Consider the following 26,029-nt stretch of genomic DNA (forward strand, 5'->3'; position numbering starts at 1 on the left):
ACAGCTCTCCATCTAACAGACGACCGCAACGGGCAGCCAAATAGCAGCGTAGTATATGGGTACTTGGCTTGGCGGCTTAGCTGCTGCCTCAGCCCCTACCTCTGCCGACGACCCGTTTGGCTCGTGCGCTCCGCACTGTTAGCTGCTTAGTTAGTCACTGCTTAAGTAATCATGGCGCTCTTCGCCCGCGCACGAAGCTGTCTCGACGCCACTCACGAATCGCATTACATGTCGTTTGACTTCGGCTTCGGCTGCTGTTGCTGTTGCTGTTGCTGCTGCTGGTTCGGCTGGTTCAGCTGTTTCGGCTGGCCAGTGCTTCAGTTCTTCAGTAGCCAACAGCGCAGCACGCGGATGCTACGCTTCGTTTTTTTTCTTGTGGCCTGCGTTTACAAAAGCACAAGCAGCACGCTCTCTTGCTTTGACTCTTTAACTTTGAATTACACTCTCTGGCGCTCTCGAAACAGCAACGACTGCTGCTGGTGCTGTTGCTGTTGCTGCTGCCGCTGCTGCTGCTGCTGCTGCTGTTGTATGTTCTTGAGTTGGCGCTGTCGCTGGCTGCTGTTTTCGTTGTTGTTGTTGTTGTTGTTGTGTGGTGGTCTCGGTCTCTGTTTCGGTTTCGGTTTCGTTTGTCTGCCTGCTGCTGCTGCTGGTTTGATTTTTGTGCGCTCCGCAGCGTCGTCGTCGTCGTCGTCGCCGTCGTCGTCATTGTTGCTCTGCAGCTGCGTTCGTGCGCTTTTTGAAAATAGTTACAAGATGTTCATCGAAGTGAGTAGAACGCCGGCGCGGTGAATTGGACAAACACAAAAGTCAGCCGCCGTTGAAGATATCGCATGTGGTTGAACTGTAACTGAAAACTGAAATTCAATTTCAGACTGCAACAAGAAGCAAATGTGTGAACGCTGATAAAAAAAAATAAATAAATAAAATAAATAACAAAAAGAACTCCAAAGCACATGCTAAATTGGAGAACCCAGCACAAGTTCCAAAATAATACGATACAATTTTTGTGGCGCGAGTTTTTTTCAAGAATTCAACAATTATCAACAACAACATCAGCAAACAGCATCAGCTTTAAAGTCCATGTCCAAGTAAAGTGCAGTCCATGCGGAGCTGCTGTTGTTATTTTTAAAACGCTGACCGCAGAAAATTTAACGCTATAAATAAAACAGACCAACAACATAAAAAAAAAAAAAAACAAGAAGAAAAGCAAACAAAATACAACAAAATAGAAATAATATCGTAACGCGTCGAGTTTTTCCTTTTCGGCGCTCTATAAAAATACCCGCAAATGCAAAGGGTAACAACTCGAAAGTGACAAACACCAACAACTGCAACAACAACAACTGCAACAACAACAAATCGGAAAAATAAGAAGAAAAGTGCGTGCAGCGGCATTTTCCACATGTGAGTGAAAATTTTAGTTTCATTGCCCGACGCTAAAAATAACACAGCAAACATTTTTGCTACAATTTTTCTAAAAGACTGTCACACAAATCAAATGAAAAATAATAATTTACAGCAAAATAAAAAAAAAAAACAAAATATGGAAATAAACAACAACAAATGTTTGAATGTGTCAAAGTGAAGTGCGAAATGCAAATTGCCCAAAATGAAAATCTATAACAAACATCAAGTATTCAAATCAAAAAGTCCAAATTTTCAAAACACACACGCACACACTAACACAGTTAAATACTAAATGCAAAACATAAACAAATCAATTGGAATTTAAATTTGCGCCACATTTGAATTGAAAATTTGAATTGAAAATTTCTGCTGCAGATAAACATTATTTTTGTCACCTTTTGTGAACTTTTTTTTATATATATATATACTTTCGTGAGTTGAGTTTTTCGCGCAACCTTTCGGCTACATTCGAAGGCAGCTCTTGGATACACACAAGCACTCACACACACACACACACAGATATATATATATATATATATATTTATCCAATAGCTGACAGTTTTCTGCATTAGTTTCACATTAAACTACATCGAGACCCAGTTCTTGGAATTCTTTTCACAGGCAAAATTGTTTTCATGTGCTCCGATTTTTATGTGGAATATTTCTTGGATACATTTTGCCGTAGCCGAAGCAGGGCTAAAAAACCTTTTGCTTAAACTTCGAAGAAGGTTCGTAATTTGCAAACTTGAGTGCTGTGCATATATACACATTTTAATTTTCAGTCATTTTCACTTTTTAGTGGTTGCTGCCCAAGTTTTAAAACGAGAAAAAAAAAATATTGTCAAATTACGTATACGTCATAACGCATACGCAGCGTTGGCCAATTTGCAAAGAGTTTATTATTGTTCCATAAAATTTCTTTAAATATATTTTGTTAACTTAAAATATTCTTCAAAAAATGCAACCAATTTTAATTTCAAAACAAAATAAAAATGGTTTTTTTGATAGAATTTCTTCTAAGCTACGAAAAGATTAGAAATAAAGCAGGATACGACAGGACAGATATATTTTTATTATTAATAATTTTAAATATTAATATTTTTTAATCAGATATATTCCTTTATATGTTTATCTGGCTCGAGGGCGGCGGTTTTTTAGTAACAAACTCCAATACAGATTTATTAAATGGAAAGTTTGCCAAATCAAGTATTATTATATACTTAATAGCATAATTTCCAAATCAAGAGCTAGGTTAATCTAGTTAATCAATAATTTTTGCTAAAATTTTATTTAAATGAATGCGTCAAGTTAGTTTTGTAAAACAATACGTATACGCCACGTTGTGCACAATACAGCTTATATACATTTTTATAATTCGTTTCAATTTGTGTCTCATTTTAATTAAATTTGTATAAATCCCTTTAATTTATTTAAGCCGCACTAAAGTAGTATTAGGAATTTGTATATAATACACAAGCACACACAAGAACGTTAGTTAGAAAATGCCTTTCCAGCGAAAGAACTATAACAATAAGAGCTCATTGAGTGGCGTGAGGGGTGTGAGGGGCGCACACCTGTGCCAGCAACAAAGAAAGCAGCCAGTTGCACAAATGTGCCTACATATATATACATACATATATATATACACATATAGTTATATGTGCTGCTTAGCAAAGTGCTTTGGCATATCTTATTACCAGCCCAAGGATCATTGTAATCATCATCTCAAGACTTTTGTGTTGCTTGCAGCACAAAGAAAACAGCAGTGCAGCGAGAGAAAAAAAAATAGTATGGAAACAAATAAAACATAATAAGAAATGTGAAGATATATATGAAAAGAACTTTTTCTCATTATCAAGCAGCAAGTGTTTTAAACTTTGTTGCCTTGAGGACGAGCGTCTCGGCTGTCAGCTGGGCGCAGTCAGTCAGGGCCATGGATATGGCCAGCTGGTCAGTCAACGCTGAAATCTCGTTCTTCAGACTTCAGTCAAGCGTCAAGAGACGTGGGCCATAAAAAGCGCTGACAATTTTTACATATGTCATAAATTTGCGACACTCGTAAATCTATTTTCTGCATTTTATTTGTTTATTTCAAATTCTTGAGCGCAAAAATTTCAAGACAACAACAACAACAATGTCAGCGGCAAGTGGGCGCCTGATTGATGTGACAATTCCTTAATTAATTTCGGAAGCGAATATGCGCTTGGTACGCATTTAATTAGCAGCTCAGCAGCTCGGCAGCTGCAGCCAGCTCTTAAGGGTAATACATCAAAGTAAATTATGGAAAGTGCAGAAATGCCGCAGTTTATTCACATTCGACTCTTTGCCGAACTCTGGTGCAGGCGTCTTAACATTAGGGGCATTCCACCTGTCAAATGCAACGCGGATTTACAAAATTGTTAGCTATTTTCCCACGCCTGACTGGAATATTCGTTACGTTATCAAAGTAGCTAAATACATTTTTTTTTTTTTGGCAATTATCAGTAAAATTCACAAATCTGCTGATAAGCATGCAAACAATACACGTGCAGTCTGTGTGTGTGTGTGTTTGTTGAGAGTTCACTGACTCGGGCTTTATCATTGCGCTCTACCGAATGCCGAATAATTTTGGCTCAACATTCTTCTGCGCTGAGCTACTGCTGCTGCTGATAAGAATAAGACAAAAAACAAAATCGGTCTTAAAAATAACTTCTTTTTTATTGTCATGCTGTAAAGAAGTTTGCAATGTTTATGAGTGCAGCTGGCTTAAGAGCAGGAATGCTTCTCTGTTTGCTCTCCTCTCTTCTTTTGTCTGTCCCAAGCGGGTTAAACAAATATGGTTATCAGGCGTTAAAGCACACATTATTGAAATATAGCTGGTAACCGAATCACCTGTTAGCTTACATTTTGAACGGTTAGCCCACATTTCTCCTTAACTTTAAAGCTAAAGATTTTGCTCTCATTTTTCCTATCCTAAAATAAACTTGAATGTTTTCCCAACAAACAATCTACGCAAAAGACTCGACAAACCTAGGATGTATATCGATACTTATCGATGTAAGGCAGGTTGCATAAGCTAGTCGGAAATTACACTTAATTGATATTGGTAAATCGTGTTCAAAATAAAGGCTCCAAAAAATAATTATTATAATTATCGATATAAGAATCCGAAGTTTGTGCTTGCAAAACGATTTTAAGAATATGACTGAAGTTATCAGAAATATTATTTCAAATACTTGCACTGCGTTTTTAACTAGATTAATTTAAACAAAAAATAAAATAATTTTGCTGGAAATCGATATTTATTGTTTGTACAGAAATGCCCATAGTTATCTTTAATACCAAGTTTTCCTGAGCTACCTTTGCTAACAACAGAATTTATATCAAAATTAACATCATTTTTTTCTGGACTTCTTTGTAAAAAAGCTGGACTCGAAATCGACATTTATCGATCATCTGAAACTAACGTGAACACTGCCCCTAAAACCACTAAATTCAAACAGACGATCAATTAAATTAATTATATAATATTAAACAAAAAAGATAATGATGTAGCCACGTCTCGTTACTTGGCTAACTTGGCTTACATTCTATATAAAAATAAAGCACATACATAACTCGCATATGTTCAATAATATATAGATATTTTAGCCCTTTATTAGCCGCAAATACCAGCCCTTCGATCGTGCAGAGACACAGAGAGAGAGAGAGAGAGAGGGGGGGATAGAGAGAGGGGCAGAGTATGTGCCGGAATATTTGGCTTGTTAGCATGAAGAAAAAATATTTTTATCTTAAATATGCAGAAAATATTGCATCTTTTGGCTGCTGCTGCTGCGGCGGCTGCGGCGGCTGCTGCTGCTGCTGCTGCTGCTGCCGCCGCCCACCCAATTAGCTTTTGGCTGCTCGTTTTTGTGGACTGCAGTAAATAAGCAAACAGAAATTGTGCGCCATATTTTGCAGCCAACGCACATAAATAAGCTTTAGTCCAAAGCCAACTTGGCCGAGGTTGAGTAGATGGATACAACGTGATGTTGTTATTCTTGCTCTTCTGCTGCCCCTTGCTGCCCCTTGCTGCCGCTTGCTGCTGGTTGCTGCTGCTGCTCTGTGTATTGGGTGGCAGCCACCAAAAAGTAGCTGGCAAATGGCCAAAAAGGCATGGCCAAATGTGCCGCCTGTTGTTGCGGCTGCCGCTGCTGCTGCCGTTGCCATCTTTGAATTTGTTTTCATTCTTGGCTAGTGTTGAGGCCAATTTCGATGCGGCGCTGTACTTGAAGATGGCATACTCGAGTAGCAGCAGTAGCAGCAGCCGCAGCGGCGCACTAATAAATAATTTTAATTGTACACATTTGTTGTTGTTGTTGTTGCTGCTGCTGCTGATGCTGCCTGTGCTCCACTTTATTGCACAAAAGGCGGTCAAGAATATGCCAAAGATACTGCCGCAACAACAACTTACAAATTCTCATTGTTTTAACCTGCATGCACACATTTTTGCTGAAAATTGAAAAACGTGTTCAACGACCAATTTGCCAGCCATTCCTCGACTTTGGGCCCGAACGATGTGTGTGTGTGTGTGTGTGTGTGCGCCCTGGCTTATCGGTCTCTGACGTGGCTCAAGCCCTCAAGTTGCCAATTGCCAGTTTCAGTTTCAGTTTCAGTTTGAGTTCCAATTTCAGTTTCTCTTGGGTTTTCAGTTATGGTCATGTTTACAGTGCCACGGCTTGGGCAAACTTTGCCGCTGATAAGCTGCAAATGACTCCACAAGCCTCAGTCTCAGTCTCAGTCTCAGTCTTTGTCTGCCAGGTTTGAGTCATCGAACACGTCTTCAATTTAACCAACTGACCACCTGTCAAGCCCCTCGCCTCCCCCCACCCACTCCTCTATATGCTGTCATAGATAATGCGAACGTTGTTGCTGAGCAATTGCAAGCATATTGCGCATACAACCCGTTAAACGTCGTCGTCACTTCTGCTTTCTGCTGTCTTGGTCACGTCTTTAGCATGCACTTTGTGCCTGCATTTGCCCCATTTGGTGCTGCACTCAACCGACAGCTGACGCCGACGTCGACTGCGACTGCGACTGCGACTGCGATGACGGCGACGGCAACGCACACTGCATTGGGACGTGCAAATCGGGAACAAAAGCAAAACTATTTGTTTAGCAGGGCTCGTCGAGCTCTCTGATTCCAAATGTGCTGCTAGCAATACAAATTTTTCTGCACCGTGAAATATACTTCTTATATATACACACATATATAAGCAATGCACTCTTCTTACTCAAGAAATTCTATAGGAGCGGAAATTTAAGTCCAAAGTAAACAATTTAATAATACTAATATTAATGTTGAGAAAAAATTATTTTTCTTGGACCAGATATCATTTTATAGCACTTACGTTAAATAACATATTACATTTAATTAAGGCTTATTTTATTTATGTGATTTAAATAATAATTAAAATCATGTTGACGAGAACTATGACTATACAATTTTTTATATTAAACTTCCAATTTCTACATATTTAAGAGTTTTTATCAGCATTCAATTTGCCTATAATATTGCTGCCAAAAAGCGTACAACAAAATAATTGATGGCAAATGCATTTTGTACCAGAGTTCGATGTAGGCACTTGAATATCGAAGGCGCTTTTCTCTTGCCCTTGCAAAGAGCGCCCCCTCTCGGACGGGGGCTGCGACGACAGTAGCGACAGCGACAGCGACTGCGACGTCGACGTCGTCATTTATTGTTGCTTGTTATTGCTGCTCTCGTTGTTGTTCTTGTTGTTGTTATTGTTGTTGTTGCAGTGAGCTCAATGCGCTCGATATCTGCTGCCAATACATACGCACACACTCAGATGGACACACCCACGCACACACACACACACACACACACAGATAATATAGGTGCGTTGTATTTATGCGCCTCAATTCTGGGCCAAGGTAGTTTTTATCTTTCTACTCTTTTCGCTGTTGTTGTTGTTGTTGTTGTCGTTGTCGTTGTCTGGCAGCTTTTGCTTTTGTTGTAATTGCAATCCTTGAAATTTTGTTTTCACACACACACACACACACGCATACGCGCGCACGCAATTACAAATACAAATATGGCAAACGGAACATTTTTGACCGCTATTTATGCTGTCACGTCTTCATCCGCCTGTAACACAGCACAAGCACTCCCCCCCCCCCCCCCCCACACTCTTTTCATCCTGCATTTACCCCGCTGCCCAGCACCGTCGCTCTCACAGCTTGTTGTTTTTTTTTTTTTTTCTCACATTTATTTATTTAATTTTCGTTTTCGTTTTTATTTGTTATTGTGTTGCTTTTATCTGCACGTTTCTTCTCTATTAGTCACATTTTTTTCGGCGCTTTCTGTTTACACAAACACACACACACGCGCACACGCATGCACACCGACAAAAGCAAACGGGATGTGTATACAAATTGTATATATAGTATAAGTAAAGTGCACACACACACACACTCACACACACTCACACACATATATATGAGTATAGTCTTTCTGTGGCCGCAATAATACCTACTTGTAGGCTGCGTACTTACTAGAAATTATGATATCATACGGAATTCTTTCCCCATAGCTTGCGACTGTTACATGAGCTGTACATGGACACACATATATATATATATATCTATATGAGTATACATATATATATATAAATATAATAAGGTATTCTTGGAGCTATACCAACTAGTAAAATTAAAAAAAAGAAACTCAGTTCTAAGAAACTGTTCAATGAAATTATTTACTTATAATGATATCAAGATTGAAATGAGTCATTTATATTGTAAGTTAAGTTTCTAATTAAATTAAATAAGTTCTATTTCCTGGACATTTTCTATTAAGAAATGTTTAAGTAGGGAAATATTAAGAAATCAAAACCTAAGAACTTTTATGCATCGAATGGCTACAACTCAATTGGATAGATTAATTAACTACAAACAAATAAATATTTATAAAAAGAATTAATTAACTAATAAAAACTCTCACTTTTCAATTGCTGTCAATAATATTCATAAATTTATTATAACATAACTATAAAATTTAAAAAATAAAACATAAAATAAATTAAATATATATTATTTTCACAAATTAAACCCGGACCTCGAGCATGCTAATAGAATATTTCAATATGGAAAGCTCGCCAAAATATTAAAACAAATATATATTTTATTGCCTAATTGATAAAAATTTGTAAAATTTTAAAACACAATAAAATGCATTGAAAATGAATACAAAATCTAGTTAGGCTTTGATCTAAACACAATCCATGAATGAATATTCTAAAGCTTTTATCCAATCATTAACTAACCAATAAATATGGCATAATATTTATAGATGTTCAAACAAATCATGGCAGACAGTTAGTTGTCTTTGAAGATAGATAACCATTTGAAATATTTACATTCGGAATTCGAATCAAACATTTAACATTTGCAATTGGAATTTGCCCATTTAAATTTTGATGGTGCTGCGCTCTGGTTTTATTTGAAGATGCCCGCTGCGAATTTTCCATTACAACAATTGCCACTTGCAACAATTGGTTGCCAAGTCAAATGAATACAATTGCCATGCCCAGCCACCGCTCCCGCTCCCCCCATCCCAGCTAAAATACAGCCCCTGCAGCGCTCAGCGCAGCTTTTTGCCATTTGTTCTGGCCTGCCCCGTCGCCCTTTTTCACAATGCCAGCCGACTGTCAATGCCATTGATTTGAGTGTGCGACTTATGTTTGCCAGCTGAACGCCTTTCGCTTCAGTGCCACCCAACCATCTGCGCCCGCCACCCCTTTGCCAGCCACCAATGCCTATCTCCGCTGTGCCTTATTTTGTTGCTTTTGTTGCACATCCTAGTCCTCTTAGTCCTTTGGGTCTGCTTCTTCCATTTTGGCCTGTGAAATCAATGGCTTTGCCCTGCCTGTCTTTACGCCCTCTGCTGCCACTGGCACAGCGTTGCCTTTGTCTCTGCCAACAGTTCCATGCCACAGACGTCAGTCACACACGTACGTACACACACACACACACACAAAGCGAGACTCTCTGCCTGCATCTAAACTAAAAGTGCAAAGTAGCGCAAGAAAAATGCTGCGCAAACTTTGTTGCCAGTTTGTTTTACTTAAATTTGTATTTGCCACATACGTGTTGCAGGCAACACACCCCTTTAGCTAAACCCTCGACGATTTTATAAGCCCAACTCACTTATCCAGCGCCTGTTAAAATTCTAGTTATTTCTGAGTTTCATTTTGTTGGCCTTCTTTTTTTTTTGGTCTTAACAAGTTGCTGAAAGTTTTTCAAGAGCTATATTTCCACTCTTTCTTCCATATTTCTTTCGTATGCCTTTTGTATACGTCGGGCATCCAAAGCTGACTCCAATGCGAATGAAAATAAATCTTGATACCCATGCATATACGCATAATCTCTAGCTATCTCGCTTTCTTATTCGCTCTCTCTCTCTCTCTCTGTCTCTATCTCCACCTCTATCTCCATCTCTCTTTATATATCTGGGTCCTGTTTTGCAGTCTGCTTGCATAGATCTGCCTGGTTCCCTTGGGGCCTTGTTTAGATTTATTGCTTTTCCGTTCTATTCTCGGGGCTCTTTTCACTTGATAATTGATGAATGTTGTGAGTGCTGCATGCGCAGGCACACACACACACACACACACACTTATACATACACATACAAATATAGGACTAAACATGGCTCTGTTCAAGTTTTGCTTTGGGCATGTTGTTTATTTGCATGACAAATGCTCAGAGATCAGCCAAAAATAAACAATGACATGTCAATCACTGATTCAATTAAGTCAAGTGCAGTTCACATACACACACACACACACATAAGCACACCACACACGCACCCCCTTAAAAACGCCTGCCTCAGTTTCAATTGCGCCCAATCTTAAGTCTGTCATCAAGTATACGCAATGTCACAAGGAATCGCGGACTGCAGCAGCGCTTTAAAGACTGGCCGAAATAATGTCAGCTAAGTAGGCAACAAAAAATGACAAATAAATTGAGAAAATTAAAAAATGTTCTCTCCACCAAGAAATGTACATTTATGATGTGCTAATAAGAAAGTTTATCGAAGCTTAAAGTAAATTTTACTATGGTCAAAAATATATAGTCAGAGCTTCTAAGGCCTTTAGGCTGATCAAAATTATTTAGACAATGGGTATGACGAAATTACAGCTAATTCGATTTTCATTGTTAAATAATTAAATACACAAAGCCAGAAGAAAATATAAAAACATAAATGCAGAAAACTGCCAGAATAAAGTGGCTTTGTCTTAGAAATAGTTATTTAAAATGTAAAATTTTACTTACCTGTCGAGAAGTTTGTCTTCCACCTTTTTTTTCACGCGTATTTATTCCATTATTTATTTATTTATTTAACATGTGAGTATCAGTTTGTTGCATTTTCTAAAACGGATAAAATACAATTACAATTAATATTCAAAAGTAGAAGAACAGGAATAGAAAAGCGCAAACTAAAGTTTTCCAAAATTGTGGCGCATGAGCGTGAATTACGAGTTAAACATAATATTCTATTAAGTAAAGAAATGTGTTCCTAGCCCATATACCCCAATGAACTGTTGCGTAGAGGGTATGTGAGTGCTATACTTTAATAATAATAATAAATAATAAAGGCGGCGAAACAAAAATCCCAAGAGGCGGCTACCAAACGCTGCTCAAAGTCGCAGACAGCTGTTTATTGTTTATGCGTGGGTGAGTGGGTGTGTGTGACTGAGTGTGTGTGTGTGTTGCGTGAACAATTGCCAGCGCCTGCTGATGACAAGTGTTGCGTGTTTTGAATATAGGACTATGTACTTGTGCCTACTTATACACTTACACGCACTCATATAGTCAGACGAGCCTTGTGTGTGAAGCACGCCCTTCTAATGACAAGCCATGTGAACTTCTCAACTTGTGGCTTGATTATAATGTGATATAATGTCATACTTTGCTGGTTATTTGTCACGGCTAGAGTCACTTCACAGCGTGGCACTTGACGGAGCAACAGCCAAAAAAGAAAACAAAAAAAGCAAATCAAATCTAGAGAAATCGCAGCAACAATTTGTTGCGCTTACTTGAAACTTTTACTTAAATTTAAGAGCAGTCTTAAGTGCAACGTTAGTAACTCGAGTTGGGAAATTGCATTTTCTTGGCAGCTATTTTAATTGCACTAAAACTTTGCCGTGAGCTCGACTTCGTTTTCATGTTCAAAACAATTTTCATTGTCAAAGGAGGGCAATAATTAATATTCTATCAAATTGTTCTCAATTTCAAAAGATGCTCTTTAAATGTTTTTCGACTCATTTGTTGCATATTCCAAATTAGAGTACAGCCTTATCAGCTTTCTCTTAGGCGTTGCCATCAATCATCTGCCAAACTGCCGGGCACGCAAAACCCAACCCTCTCGCGTACTCCCAACAACCCCCAATCAAAGCAGGAAATGTGTCGAACAACAAATATGCAAAAAGGCAGCCCAATTTAAGGTTATGGTCGGCATATGCTCACCGTACGCCTAAAAGGCTGCAGCAATTTCGTTGATTAGTCCGGTGTCTGCGGGAATTTCCTTTCGGTTCGTCTTTTACATCGCCCATTTTGTTCCTCTTCCTCTATCTCTCTGCTGGCTATGGCCAAACATAAAAACTAAACGCCGAACATACACACTAACACACACATGCACACCTCAATAACAGCGAACGGCGTTTACGAAGTTTTTCTCGCTTCTCAAATTCCTGTTATTTGTACACTGAGAAAATGGATCTTTAATGCTTATAAATATGCTGTTCCATTGCTTTGTTAAGATTTAATGATTACAATATAACTATCAAGAGAGATACTGTCATTCTTATCCTCTTGTTATTCAACAAATTAAAGCATAGACAATTGTTGATCCTTTCTGGCCAAAAGACTCAAATGCATCTGCCCGGACGAACATTAAACTTACGCACATTAAATACATTTAATTTGCACACATTATTATAATTATTATATATTATTATAATATAATTATATTTATAGGTTTTTTATTTAGATGCAGTCCTCATAAATGTGAAGGCGAATTCATGTTTCGTAGCCTTGAATACATTTCGAGCTGTTATTTTTCTTTGTGTGGCTACTGGTTTTTATTATAGCTAAAACAGGCTTTAAGAGACACACACACACACACACACACGAGGCATATCCTTGCTGGCAGCAGCAGCCCAGCACCTTTTTGGCACAGGTGCACGCTGATATATGCTGTTCGGGGGCAAAGTCGTTTCAGGCTTGGGTCTTCTGATATATGTGGCCACGTGGCGTTGGCGACCAAATGCCAGCTCGTGCTGGCATGTTTTAGCCAAGATAGCATCAGAGCTCTGCCCGCTTGACACCATATTGCATACACATACATATATATATATACAATATATATATATATATATATATATTCTTTTTTTTGGCAGGCGCGCATTTCAGTTTCTAATCAAGGTTATTTTATGCCTGCCAAGCGCGCTCTTAATGCCCAAATTACATATTTAGTTATCGTTGTTGGCTGTTGTCGTTGTAACTGTGCTTGTTGTTGCTGCTGCTGCTGCGGCTGGTTGTTGTGGGCGTGTTTTGTGGCAGCCATTTGGCTGGCTGATTCTTGCTGGCAATCTAAGCGGCATTTTGGCAACGCGTCGTATGCGTGATAAATTCAAGCCGAGTTCGGCAAACGCTAACGCTTTAGCCCTAATGCGGCATCTTTATGCGATTTTGGTTTTTCTTATTTTGCTTTAAAAGGGACAACCTCCAGCTAATTAGACCGCACAGCACGGTGGGAGTTGTGCTGCAGCCTGCGGTGCCAGGACAAAATACAAAGGCAAACAACAACAATGGCAATTGTTCGCCAAGACAGAACCATTATCGTTAGCCATGGCTTGGAGCCTGGGCAGGCGGCCCAGACGGGCCACATTTGTTGCCTTCACTTGTTAGTACATACGGCTCCAGACCAATTCGCTGCTAGTCAGCTCTTGTTGTTGCTGCGACTGCTGGGGGTATGCTGCATGCTGCATGCTGATGGCTGTTTATGGTCTCTGGCCAAAAATCATCATCAACATTATTGTTATGCCAGCTATTGTTGTTGTTGTTGTTAAGTTAGTTGACTTTTTGCAGCTTATTGTCGTGTCTCATGCAAAGTGCCTGGCCTGGGCAATTAGTTCTCGCAGTCACTGTAGCTTTAATTTAAATGCAAAGTATATGCCGCAAAAAGGACAAAGCACATGTGTCTGTGGCTCTAAACGTGTGTGTGTGTGTGTGATTTACATGAATTTCAGCCTCTGTTTAATGGACTCAACTCAATGTTGCTATTCATTCATCAATCAATACAACGATTGCGCTGCTCGATTCGGGTCAAAAGAGTTTGTCACCCGAGAGAGGCTGCAAATAGCCTGCCAAAGCCTGCTGTCTGTTATGGTAACTGAGTGTGTGTATGTGTGTGTGTGTGTGTGTGTCGCTCATGGAGCACTTAATGCGGCAATAAGCGAGGATACGAACACATGACAGCAAGCATATCTGGGCCATTGGCATTAAGTGCTTGTCAATTTGCATTGATTTGACACACAGCTTTTTGATTATTCAAAAGATGCATATGCACAAATGAATATGTTAAAGGATTCGATGTTATCAACTTTTTAACTGTTTAACTTGGCTGAGTGCACTGCAAGACGCGCTCCAGGACAGGTCGCCAAATGGGCTCGTGTATGTTGATTGTTGTTAAGTATTCGACTATTTCGGTTGCACAATTATAATAATACTAGCAAATATTGATTAAAATACAAAACACGGACTGTAAGTTTTTGTTTAATAATAAATTGCTCATTGCATAGTAAATGTATATTTAGTAATACATATTATTTTTATTTAAAAACAAATATACTTTCCATATTTTATGCTCATGTTTTTTTCTTCTGCTTACTATCTTTGCAGCTGACATGTTCAAGGCCAGCGAACGCGCCACTTTATGTTCGGGTAGGTTTAGCATGATAAATATTCAAAATAACTAAACAGAAACTCATTAAAAGTGAATGTGACCCGACAATTTAAACTTTGCGACAGCCAAAAGGCTCGTAAATGGTTTGCCTGTGCCGCACAGAAGGCAGTTACAAAACTCTTAAATAGCTAATCAAAAAAACATACAAACACACACAGGACTTATACACAAACACACACATGCTCGCACAACATAACCAAGCGAGGGAAATGAAGAGAAGAGAAGATATGCATATATGTATTTAAGGGCTCAAAGATGTTGTGATGTCAAAGCAAATACAATTTGGGCAACGCTTTTGCGAGTGTGCATGTGTGTGAGTGTGTGTGCGTGTCTGTGTGTGTGCATGTATTAATTTGATAAAGTTAACTAGACACGGAAACCGAGCGGGGCAAAGCTTAAATTAATCATACGCCATGTCATGCGAAATATAAATTTACTTTCGGTCCACATGGAAATTTCATTAAATTTCAAGCCTTTTCAAGGGCTTTAAGTGATGGTTGTTGCTGTTGTTCTTGTTCTTGTTGTTGTTGTTGCTGCTGTTGATCTTGTTAAGAGCACACACACATACCAGCACGCACACACGCAAGCCTAAAATGTCATTAGTTGAAATCACATGTCATTGACAGCGCAAATTGACCCCAAACTCAAACATGGACTCACAGATGTATAGGTATGTGCAGTACATAGGTTAAGGAATGCATATGAGAGTCAAAGGTACATACACTAAGCGAAAAAAGGAACAAAGAAAATCTTGCAGGGATCAAAAAACAAACGTTGCTAAGAGTCAGTCAAGTTTGGCATTGAACTCAGAGCAAAGTTCTTTGAAGTTGTACAGCTTCATTTAAGATATATTGTGCTCATTTTAAGTCAGCAAATACTTGCTAAGGTATTGCTTAACTTTTTTCTAGCTGCAAATAAAATTCAGATAAAAGCTTACATTGCAAGTACTCTTCTTTGCGGGCTCAAAAATGTCACTACTGTGTGCCTATTTCAAGTCTGCAAATAAAAAAGAATTCCAATTTTAGAAGTTCAAAATTAAACTCAGAGCAAAATTCTGTTAACAATAAGTTATTATTGACTTATGTAAAAATTTCTAAGATTTATAAAGCGTATTTCAAGTATGCAAATACTTGCTAAAAGTATTTGTTAACTTTATCTCAGCATCTTGCAAACTTTATTGAAAGGAATTCAAAAGCTAAGGGTAAGAGCTTGAAATAAAACTCAGAAGCAAGTTCAAGTTACAGTAAGTTGTTTTTTCTTTGAAAATTTTGAAAGGACAGACTTAAATATAGTTTTTGCATTCAACATATTGTGCTTATTTCAAGTCTGCAAATACTTTATTCCAGTCCACAAAAACTTGCAAACTTAAACTGCTTTTTATTAGTATGTTGCTTACTAAATTGAAAAGAAATCATAAAGAAAATCTAAATTAAATTTGAGTCACAAAAAGTGGCATGAATTCCATGCTGAATGCACACAATTTTAGAAAGCCTTTTTTTTCTTTCAGTGTATGTGGGTCGCCATAAATGTCTATATACATATGTATGTCAAGCGCTTTGTTCCAAGTGTGAACTATTGTTGTTGTCGCTTGTTTGTTTGTTTGTTTGCTGGGCGCTTAAATGTTTGCCTACGTGTCAGCCTGCTGTCAGAGGCAGTCGCCTCTTGTCAACACGCATCCCCCAACCCCTACCCGCCCCTTCTGGTATCCACGCCCATTCAACTCCCTGCGCTCATCTGGGCGCATATGCCGGCGCCTGTTTTATGACAGTTCATTGATATTCATTTCGCTGTATGTGTGTGTAGTGTGGGTGTGGGTGTGTGTGTGTATGTTGAACCCTTTTGTGCTTCACTTGACTGCCGCTTAAATTGCCTTCAATGCGGTTGCTAGACAACAAAAGTGAGCCGGCCAGGAAATTCAATTAAAAACGCAAATGACGCTGTGTGTCTACGCTTGTGTGTGTGTGTGTGTGTGTCTGTGTGTGTGTCCACAAATCGGCTTACGTGCTTCGTCCAGAAATTGTTCGCAAATGTCCTCAAGTGCCAGCAGCAGCTGGCAAAGTCAATCCAAAGTTTGATTTCCTGTGCCGTGCGCGCACTTTTGCCTTTTTTATTGCATACTTTGCTGCGCTTTGCAACGTTTCCTCCGCCACACAATCAATATGGCCACCAGATTCGTTATAGATTCATGTCCGGCATACATATTTCTTTCCCCTTTTTTGTGTGTGTCGGTTCTCTACTTTGATTTTTGCCTGCTGCATATGAATATGAGCGTCTATATCCAGTGCACTTCTTGTGGCACTTTTTATAGCATGCCGCATGTTCGAATGCAAGCTTTCCTTCTGAGCCAGCTGGCTGGCATTTTATACCCTTCCCAGCCGGTTTCATACTCTAGCTTATAGCTTTGTATTTCCAATTGATTAAAAAGCAGTTCTCCATTTAATCTTTCTCATAGTAGATGAATGTTTTCTTCCCACATATCTGCAAAGCTTTAGCAAATACCATGCTATATAGTCAGATTCGGCCGAAAAGTAAGCCAAGGATATTTATTCTTCGGTGTGCCAAGATTTGGTAATTTTTGCATGCTTTTTTATGGCAGTTAAACAGAAAAAACTCGTGCCTGATGCTGTTGAATCCACGGAAATAATGTTTTATATCCGTCTTGTGGCCCTTTAGTCCTTGGCTGGCGTTTGCTGTGCCTCTTAACTCGTTTGGTTGCCATTCGGCTTTAAAGTTCAAGTATCTGGCAAAGTTCTATAAAACCAAAGCGCACAAAATCTCATCAATTTTTCAATGCACACCTGAGAGCGCTAGAGTCAAACAACAAGCAGCAACAAAATTAGCCAAGTTTTCTGGCCAAGTTCCAAGCGAAGCGTAAATTTCATCCAGCCTCCAAATACATTGATATACATCTCTATCTCTTCCCATCCCTCTTTTGATCTCTCTCTCTCTCTTTCTCACTTTCTCTTCAAACTGACAGCAAGACACTTAATCCGCACGTTTACACCTCAACGCACACACACAAAGTAGACAAACGGGGCGGCATTGGTTGGGGGCGTGCCTGCGGCTGAAGTCGCAATAAATTCGTGTATCTACTTAATAATTAACTGGCAAAAGTTTTTGGCACCACAACAAAAGAGCCCACAGGCAGCCACACAGCAATATGATTCCAGACAAAGGCCAAAGGCAGCAAAAGGCAGTGGCAGGGTTGTATTTATATATAAAAGGGGGCTGTGAATAGCCCGAGATAGACATATTTTGCCAGGAATATAAATTAATTCATTTTCGAAGCTCATTTTTATGTGCAACCCAAATCCATATTCAATTCAAAACAAAATGGCAGAGTTGCATCCATGCGATAAATATACTTTTGTAAATCGATAGCAGCCAAGTTATCGATAACAAGATAAACCTAAATAAAAACCGTTTAAGCTTCAATTCTAATCAAGCTTGAAAACCTATTCATGATGGAATGTTTTAACTGTGAGCATATGTGCAATTATAAGTTGTGTAATCGATAATTATCGATATTTAAGAAAAACCATTCGTTTGAGATAAGGTTATTGTAGCCTATTGATAGTTTTTAGATTTATCGATTACCTAGCCAGATACTTAATACTTCTGATAAATGTAAAATCGATAAAATCGATAACTATTAATAAATTTAGCGTGCAGTCCTGTTTAAAGCTGTTTTATGGGAATGTTAACAAGTGTTACGCAGTCGAAAGTAACATTCTCTCTCGTTTGATTTATCCACGATCTAAGACTATTTGTTATCAAGCAGGCCGCATTGTTATCAGAATATTGACTCAAATACCACAAATTGCCAAGTTATTCAATGCAATGGCCCACATACCGTTTGCGCCTCGAATGTGTTGGCATTTAACAGAGAGACCTTGTGCCCTGGTCTCAAGGCCCTGATGACACTTGCAAAAGTTTTCTTATATAGATGATTGTGGCTAGATACGCGGCGGATGTGGCAAATAGTGCGACGATTACAAGCAAAAAATGCGACGTTGCCTTTAATTGCACTTGAACTTGCCTCGAGTTGGGCACCCGCGTGAACCCTTGTCGACCCCTGGAAGATCAGGTTAATTTGCTTGGCGCTGCGGCTCCGCGTTGTTCCACTTGCTCATTAATTACAGCTAAGTCGTTGGCCCCTAATGATTTACCTGGATATGTTGTTGTTCTTGTTGTAGCCAGCTATTTTTTTTTTCTTTTTTTGTCCTCTTGTTGTTGTGTTGGTGTTGCAAGTTTTGCGTTTTATTATTTCTTGATTTCATTGCTTTCAGTGGGCGCCTGTTGGCGCGTGCGGCTTCCTTTGGCCTTTGCCGTCTTGTTATCCTTGCCGGATCCGGTATCCTCTGCTTATAAATGCTTTGTAATCAAATACGCGCAGCAACTTTTGCCCACTCGTTGCTTTTCTTTTCTTTTATTTTAATTTTTTTTTTTTTTTTGTTTCTTTTTGTTTTTTGCTTGATTATTTGAAGCGCACGCTATTTGACCGTTGTATTTAGTTTTTTTTTTTTATTATTTTGACTGCCTGCCACGCCCACTTATTGCGCATTTAATTAAGCAAATAGCAGCAGCAGCAGCAGCTGAGCTAGGCATTTTCTGCTTTTCCTCTACATATTTTTCGTTTTGGCATTTTTATGCTTTCTTTGATGCTTGCTCCTTGGGGTTTCGCACTTGTTGCCCCATTTTGTGGCATATTTTTGTGGTAGTGTTTTGTTGCCTGTTTCGAGCATGCATAGGCACAGTTGAGGAACATTTGTGTAGTTAAAAATTAGTTTAAAGTAGAGCGGACAATTTACTTTTCAACTTTGTGAACTGATTATTATATAAAATAGCTTTAACCAGCCCAGCACAATTATATATATATATTTATATAAATATTATAGCGTCTTCAGATATTAGATATTCCTTGGACTTAAAGCTTTTGTAATCAATATGCTTTGCATGTTTAGTTTTGCTTACACATCTTTAGTCAGCTTGACCCAAGAGAGTTTTCGTTTTGATTGCTTGCAAATTTTCCATGTGCTTTCCACTGAAGCAGCGCACTCAAAACAGTCGACAGCCTTGTACTTAGCTCAGCCATCTTCAAGAGACAATCTGGCCCACAGCTGCTGCCAGTTGCGGCAGCCCTATGCACAGTCGCTGTTGCACATTGATTTCTTTCGCTTGGCGCTACCTTCGGCAACTTGTCGCCTGTCGCTTTCCACAACACTCACTGCCAATTTGCAACTAAATTGCAAAGCTGTCATTCGTGCAACCGGCAGCAACAACAACAACTGCAGCAAATAAACTGACTCACGTTGCCAGCAACAATTTAATACGAAATATGCTACGGTGAAACGTGACAACTGGGAATTGAGAACTGGAGAATTGGAGAATTGGCGAGCTAAGAGCTAAAGAGGATTCAGACAAACAGTTTTCCACGTACAGGCATTTCAACTGAAGCAAATGCCACGCCCGAATGCAACGGCAGCCAAGCGTAAGCTTTGCTCCTTTGCCCCCAACAAGTGGAAGGCGGGGGAGGGGCAAAGTTGAAACCTTTTGGCGTCAGCAGCCGCAAAGTAATTGAATTTTAATAAAATTTTAAACCAATTAACTTGCGAGTGGCGCTTGTCTTGTCTCTGCTCGAGTAGAGTTTGCATTAATTTGCAACAATTAATAATGCATTAAGGCGTAAAGAGAGACACCAAAAGAAAGGGAGAGAGAGAGAGAGAGAGAGAAGGACATGAGCCAAAATGTCAAGATTGCAACTGCAGCAGCTAAAGCAAACGAGACGGCAACAAGGTCGCCAGCGCACGGCCAAAGACAACTTAATTAACCTCGACCTTCGCCAGGCGGCCAATGTGAGCTGACGTCAGCCCCAATCGCAGTCGCTGACGCTGTCGCTGTCGCTGTCGCCGTCGGCGTTGCCAGACCCCAGACCCCCGTTTTGCCAAACAAGCCACGTTCAATGCCGGCCCGTGGACAGCTGTGCGTCTCTCCAGGCCTGGTCAACTGGATGACCATCGCCGCTGCCACATTAAGACATCAATAATAAAATAAAAATTAAAACAACAACAGCAAAAAAAAATAGTTAATAACGCGTGTGCGTGCAATGTAAATATGAGCATAAAAAATGACGACGGGTCGCTGCGTTGCTTCGCTGCGCTAATTGCCAATTCACTAAAGCGACCAATTCCAATTGGCGCTGCAAGTGCAAGCGGGATGGCAATATGCGAGCATATAAAACGTCCGCGCATTGTAAATTTTGCGCATGCGCAGCGCCGACGTTGACGTTGACGCCGCGCTTCGATCTGCCGCTCTCCCGCTTGGCCACTCTCTTTTCCAGTATGTGCGATGCCGGCAACTCAGGCAAATGCCTAAACCCGTTTAGCAGCCTCTCTCCCTCTCAATGTTGCACAAGTGATGGCTGCGGCTGGCGTTGCCATTGCAGTTTCAAGAACCGGGTCAAGGTTGCTGCTGCTGCAGCGCCGTCGTTGGTGATCACAGCCAACGTCGACGTCAGCGTCGCTTTCGCCTTGTTCGCTTTACATTGAAAGTCAAGTTCGTGCACATGTTTGATTGGCATTGGACATGATGCAGATTGAGGCTTTCGGTCTGGACGCCGGACAGCCGGTGCTTAGGCATCGAACATGTTTGATATGCTTGCAATAGGCGTGCAACATGTTTGCTTTTAACACGTACATAATTAAACAAGAAGTTGAGCTTAAAATAAAACTGGGCTTAAAGTTTTAGTTGCACTTTAAAAGAGCTTAACTTTAAATCATAGTTTGTGTCGAATCCTTGCACTTTCCTTTTTACACAATTTCTAAGTATTTTCCTTATAAAAAATGTGATCCTTGCCAGCTTATTTTGAAATACTTGATACATTTTTTTAGCCACACTTTAAAGCGGCTTTCGCTTATTTGCTTTTAACTTTCCACTGCAAATTAAATTAGTGGTTTTATGCTTAGACCCTTGCTATGCTGCATTTTAATTAAAAACTTTACAAAATCTACAGTAATTCAGGTTTTTTTAACACTTCGCCAAAGTCCTTGAGCAGCAGCAGCTGCCGTTGCACTCAAATTTATATGCATTCAGCCCCTTAAGGGCGCTCCACTTAACAACACCATAAACTTTGCTTAATACACCCTGCTACCCTGCCCCTTAACGGAGACTATTGTCAGCTGAAGTGGACATAGTATTTGCTTCTACTATTAATATGCATTATTTTGTATACATACAGAAAAATATATAGATATATAGTGCGCTGCTTTTATATATCCACCTTTATATACAGCAAAATCTGCAGTATACGCCCATCAATTTCCATTTACTTATGAAAATTAATAGCGTTTCCGTGAAAGTTTCTGGCAAAGTATATAAAGGGAAAGGCAGATAGAAGAGTTGGGTGGAATTCTTAGCCATTAATCAAATGTGCTACATGGCCATAAAATGAAATTAAAAGTTCAACTTGACTGCAACTGATGGCCGACAGGCTGTGGCGCCACTTTATGCACTTGACTTCACGGCATCATTATAAATAAATAATGCTATTTATTTAAATATATATACATTATTATCGTATGCCATTAATTTGCATGTGCAGCAGCACAAAAAGCGCTGAGAATTGTTGCACAGCATAAAAAATAATTCTCATGTAATTGGATTTTCTTTTTTTAGACTGCAGTAAATGGCAGGAAAAAATTAAATATATCACAAATTTATAAGCGAGCAGCGGCGTGTTTGTGAAATGTACAAAATTAGTTTTATTTTTTCAAGCGTAAGACTGTCAAATTGTGTCAAAAATTACAAAGAGTGGCACAAATTTTGTACCGAAAATAACGTCAAAGAAAAGTTAAAAAGTAATAAAGAGTTTTCGAACAAAAATAAATATGCAATTTAAAAAGTGTTCAACTAAATCGGCTTAAAAGGCTGTTAACACAATAAAATGAGCCAGCTTTAAACACTTTAGTCTTTGCTTTAGATTTTGCCAAATTAATTTAATTTAATATATTCATGAAATAGTAAGACTTTTTCCTCTTTTTATTTGACTTATTATTTAATTTACTTTATGGTACTTCTAGTTTTTTTTTTATTTATTTATATTTTAATTTTTTTTCATTTATATTTATTTTTATATTTTGCCGCATAGTTTTTGCTGTGCTTAAGTGCATTTAGCTTTAGGCAGTTAGAAAATTAATATTCAAAAAGCCAAGCGTAACGTTTATCAACAAAAAACACAAAGCGGCTGTCACTCAAAGCGTTTTTCAAAGTCAGCAGAACACCCCATTTGGCCATGTGGACAGCATACTCTATACGCTATACTCTATACGCACAACAGTATCATCAGTTCATAGTATAGAATGTACGTATACGAATCGCACATGTGTTTGTTTAGATGCACTAACTGAGATTTGTGGCTGCGATGACCCTGAAAATGCAGTGCACGAAAGAGCCGGCTATAGGGGTAGAGTAAATGAGTGCAAGAGAGAGAAAGAGAGGGAGAGCTGGCAGAGAGAGAGACAGCATTGAGCTGCAACAACTTGACAGCCTCGATGCACACTCATCGACAACTGTTGTTGTCTTCTACGGGCTCTGGTTCTGATATTGTTGATGCTGTTGCTGTTGCTGATGCTGATGCAGTGTGTCTCGCACATTAACAGCCAAGTGCAACCACATTTCCAAAACAATGCCAAGCAGCAACTCAAATGACTCAAATGCGGGACAGCAGCAGCAGCAGCAGCAGCAGCAGCAGCCGAGCACAAATCGTAGCTGCCTGCTCTGATAAGGCAAGAATATTTTTCACAAGAATAAATTATGACTAAGTTGAATCGCAATCTAACCACAAACTGACTTCTAAGTAGTTTACGCTCTCTGAGCAGCTAAAATCAATTGTCACAAGGTTGCCAATGGACAATCGGACGCACAGTCGAGCGTGGCAGAGCACGCAAAACACAACAACAACAACCCGAAGCATTGCGCAGCTGATCTTGAACCAATTGCAATTTGTTAAATGTTGCCCAGGGTCAAAGCAGCAGCAACCGTTTGTGGCAAAGATACACGGGCGTTAATCTAAATATATATAGATTCAGATTTAGATTTGGATATAGTATAGTTAGCTTTTCGAGCCATGCCATGACATTGACTGGCAGCCAGCGTTTGCCCTCAATAAATGCGAAATGCGTGTGCGCAATGCACTTGAACTTGCAGTTCACAGTTGACAACAGTTGCTGCAGTTGCAGTTGCTGTTGCTGCTGCTGTTGCTGTTGCTGTTGACCGCGCTGCGTATGCGCAATATTGCGCGCAAGCACTTTGCCTTATTTGCACATCACGCATACGCAACGTTATGCCTGACCTTACAGCCGGTGCGCCTAATTGGCGACAACGCCTGGCCAGCGAGACTGTCAAGTACAGTCGGCTCCACGGTTTACTGTTTGATTATCAATTAGCTAACTGCCCCGCGGTCAGTTGGCAAAACGTTGCGAATGATGCGCGTTCTCGGCACGCCCCCCAGTTCCCGCAATCCCCTCTGCCATGCTATTGCGACAAATCAAGCCAATGTCAAACGAACACTAGCAAGCACACTCACACACACACACACAAACACATGCTTGATGTCATGCGACATTCGTGACTTTTGCATCTGTTGAGCAACAAGCAAAGCAAATTCTCGTTCTCTTTAGCTCTCCGTGTGCATTTTATCGCTTTGAAGCGCTCTGCTTGCAGCGCCAAGTTGCGTGCCGAGCGATCACACATATATGTAGATATGTATATATATATATATACTATATAGTAGTCGCTACATTTACTCTATATATAGCCGCTTTATGGGCAACGCTTACTCATCTAACTAGTGTATATATATAGTATTTACATAGTTCTGCACAACAGCCGCTTTTTGCATAGAATAAAATTTAGTTATTAACTCAGTTAATTAGTTGTTCTACTTAAAAGTTTTTGGCGCATATTTCGCTGTCCAAGCAAATGAATTTGTATTTTTATTTTAATTGCTCTTTTTATGGTCCTGCACAAGATATTAAATTAGTTCAAAAGTTTGTCATGTAGAGCAGTGTACACTGTCAAAGCCATCGAGTATATACATATATTCTGACTAAAATCAGTCTCAGACACATATTTAGCTCGACCAGCCTTTAGAAAAAAAAAGAACTTTTTGTATGTAAACTTTTCTTCTTGCAAAAGATGTCCTCCAAAAAATCCAACTAACTAGCATATGCAACAGTTTGATGAAAATCGAAAATAAATCTTCTTAAACAAACTGTTTGAAAGGATATTAACAGATTGTTGTACAATTAAAAGCTTTCATATATAAACAAAAGGAGACATTCTGAATCCAAGCAAGCTCACAATTCACAAGCTCACTAAGAGATAATGCCTCCTAATCTAGGTAGGGGTTAAGGGGTATGGCTTAAGCTATATTTGATTCATATCAATAGTTGCAACCACTTTAAATAGTTGATTAAATAATAAAAATATTTAATCATATAAGCACAAAGTTCAGTAATTTAAACTTCTTCTTTTTGAAATATTGAAAAAGACGCTTTCTAACTACAAACACATTAACTTCTTCTTTGACTCCTGTTCTCTATTATCAATATTATAATTATTTTTGTTTTATCATATGAATTTAATGCAATTTGCTTTGCAGCTAACATTTTTGCCAACTCATATACTAGCCCACAAATCGAACCAGGTTATTTCAGCTCATCTTCACGTTAAGCCCAAAATAAAATTTAACATATTGCTACCCGATAAATTATTTCACACAGTGCAGTTATCGGTTTGCAATTGCTTGCCAGTCTGGCTGCATTATTCAGAGTCAACCATAAATTCGGTGTCTGGCCAAAGGCGCTGGCTCATTGCGTAGCCAAAATAATTGCAATTTACGACTACGCTGAAGTTGCCAGCAATCGACGCGTGGCATCGGCACTCGTAAATAACAATAACAGCCAGTGCCAACAACAACAACAACAGCAACAACACTTGACTGCTGGAATATTTAATAAACAAAACTTGCGCTAATCATTAAATTATGATTAATGTGCCGACAATTTTGGCAGCCAGCACCAAAAAAAACCAGCGAACGTGCCCCGACAAACGTCGCCGGCGAGTTGTCGTCGCAGACACCAGCCGCAACAGCAGCAGCAGCAGCAGCGGCAGTGAGAGGGGATGGTTAGGGGGGGGGGGGGGGGGGGGGGGGCGGTGGCTATTATGGTGAGCAGTCCTTAAAACATATTCACATCATTTAGAGGGAATTTTGTGAATGCGCTCGAACAAAACGAACGATGAATCTAGCAAATGTAGTTGGAAATTGATTGAAAAAAGCTTCTTTTGCAGCATTAAGAAAAATGAGAAAATGTCCAAATTATGGTAAATAAAATCTTTTGACGTTCAATAACACTAGAGACAACAAATATGGCATATTTAAATTATTTGGCATTTTTCCATGTTCCCAGACACACATTTTTTACAGTCTGCGAGTCACAGATCACAGGAACTCAAAGGAGCATCGTTTCAAGGTCACAATATTAAAGTCCAGGTGGGAATTTCAAGGAATCCCACGGCTTTAAGAGCTGAGAGCTCAATTTTAAAGACACGAACTTC

The 26,029-nt window shown here is 39.3% G+C and overlaps 1 protein-coding gene across 6 annotated transcripts in view; it reads left to right on the top strand.

Annotated features, from left to right (window-relative positions):
• Positions 1-338: 338 nt before the first annotated feature.
• The window catches only part of LOC6628517 (protein hunchback), a 45,495-nt gene continuing 19,804 nt past the window's right edge, over positions 339-26,029 (top strand). For 2 of the 6 annotated variants that reach the window (XM_015172501.3, XM_015172502.3), the window contains exons 1-2: positions 339-1,404; positions 14,350-14,391. The gene's annotated coding sequence lies outside the window, so the exon portion shown is untranslated. Of the gene's footprint in view, positions 1,405-2,028; positions 2,136-14,349; positions 14,392-26,029 lie in introns of all 6 variants that reach the window. The other 4 variants (XM_015172504.3, XM_015172503.3, XM_032438192.2 and 1 more) reach the window with 3 other exon arrangements.

Source organism: Drosophila virilis, chromosome 4 (genome assembly GCF_030788295.1).
Source record: "Drosophila virilis strain 15010-1051.87 chromosome 4, Dvir_AGI_RSII-ME, whole genome shotgun sequence".
NCBI classification, from domain to species: Eukaryota; Metazoa; Arthropoda; class Insecta; order Diptera; family Drosophilidae; genus Drosophila; species Drosophila virilis.